Consider the following 1,916-nt stretch of genomic DNA (forward strand, 5'->3'; position numbering starts at 1 on the left):
AGAATTTTAACTAACTAGTTTTTAGCACCGTTACTGGGGAATTTTTTGTAGAATTTTTATTAGAACTGATACCAAGCAATTTAGTCTTACTTCAGATTTTATTTTTCTTGTTTTAATACTAGATTTTGTTTGTTTGCAGATATCTTTGCTCATTGCATGCAAAGAAGAAACAACTTGAATCTTGTTCCTTTTGATACTAAAATAGAAAGAACTTTCAAAAGACGTCGAAGGGAGAATTGGCAAGTTGCAGCTTTACATCAGACAATGACTAAGAATGGCAATAATGCCATTAATTAGGTTCCTGAAGCAAATAGAGCACTGCGAGATTATGCTGTTCCTCTTTTACAAGGTTTGCACCAAAGCATGAAGAGAACTTCTATCAATGCAAATAATTCTGAAATTAAACTAGCTTACATTCAGATCATTTAGTTTTTGGTCAAGTTTGGTGGGTTACCCAGTGATGATCCTAATTCTCATTTAGTAAATTTTATAGAGATTTGTGATACCTTTAAATACAATGGAGTAACCAATGATGCCATTAGATTGAGGTTATTTTCGTTTTCTCTGAGGGATAAAGTAAAGAGTTGGCTTAATTCACTGCTCAATGGGTCTTTCACTACATGGGAAGATTTAGCTCAAAAGTTTCTAGCAAAAAATTGTTTTCGCCTACCAAGACTGTAAAGATGAGATATGATATCACCTCATCCACACAATTTGATGGTGAGTCCTTGTATGAAGCTTGGGAGAAGTTTAACGAACTACGGAGAAGATGTCCACATCATGGGATTCCTGATTGGTTGCAAGTTCAGACATTCTACAATGGGTTGGTTGGGTTAATACAAACCACAATTGATGCTGCTGCTGGTGGGGCATTAATGAGTAAGAATATTGTAGATGCGTATAATTTGTTGGAAGAGATGGCCTCCAATAATTATCAGTGGCCTTCAAAGAGGTCAGGCTCGAGAAAAGATATTGGTGCTTGTGAAATTGATGTACTTGGCACCTTAACTACTCAAGTAGTTGGGCTAGCCAAGAAGCTTGACACACTAGGAGTTCATGCAGTTCAAAATTCATTAGTTGTTTGTGAGATGTGTGGAGATGGGCATTCATATGATCAATGTCCATACAATTCTAAATCAGTCCAATTTGTGGGGAATTTCAATAGACAGTAGAATAACCCATACTCCAATATTTTTAATCCTGGTTCAAGAAACGATTGCAGCTTTTCATGGAGTAATAATAAAGGGCCTTCTAATCGAAAACCCATCTTGCCTCCTAGTTTTCAAAGTCAATTGGAAGAACTTCTCTTGCAATATATATCCAATATTGATGCTATAATTCAAAGTCAAAGAGCCCCCTTGAGAAATCTTGAGACTTAATTGGGACAGCTTGAAAACTCCATGAATAGTAGAGCCCAAGGTGCCTTACCAAGTGATACACAACTGAATCCTAAAGGTAAGGAACATTGTAATGCAATTACCGTTAGTAGTGGAAAAGAAGTTGAAGGGGTGATTGAAAAATCAATTGAATCTTTAAAAGAGCATGTAGATGGTGACAAAAGAATTGTTGAGAAAGAAGTTGAAGTGGAAAAGACAGATAATGGGCAAGCTACAAATCAATTGAATTCTCAAGCAACTTATCTTCCACCACCATTTTGACAAAGGTTGAAAAAACAAAAGCTTGATAAATAGTTCGAGAACTTCTCAATCTCTTCAAGAAGCTCCACATAATATTCCTTTTACTGAAGCTTTGGAAAACATGCCAAGTTATGTTAAAATCTCGAAAGACATCTCAACCAAGAAGAGGAAACTGAAAGATTTTGAAATAGTGGCATTTATTGAGGAATGTGGCATAATAATTCAAAACAAGCTTCCATCAAAACTTAAGGATCCAGGGAGTTTTTCTATCCCTTGTAC

At 35.8% G+C, this 1,916-nt stretch overlaps 1 non-coding gene across 1 annotated transcript; it reads right to left on the bottom strand.

Annotated features, from left to right (window-relative positions):
- Positions 1–680: 680 nt before the first annotated feature.
- On the bottom strand, positions 681–787 carry LOC149527408 (small nucleolar RNA R71). The gene has a single exon (XR_016351090.1). It is a non-coding gene; the product is annotated as a small nucleolar RNA R71 (small nucleolar RNA).
- Positions 788–1,916: the final 1,129 nt, after the last annotated feature.

The sequence above is a fragment of the Theobroma umbraticum genome, unplaced genomic scaffold (genome assembly GCF_002168275.2).
Source record: "Theobroma umbraticum cultivar Fairchild unplaced genomic scaffold, ASM216827v3 scaffold_4.1, whole genome shotgun sequence".
NCBI classification, from domain to species: Eukaryota; Viridiplantae; Streptophyta; class Magnoliopsida; order Malvales; family Malvaceae; genus Theobroma; species Theobroma umbraticum.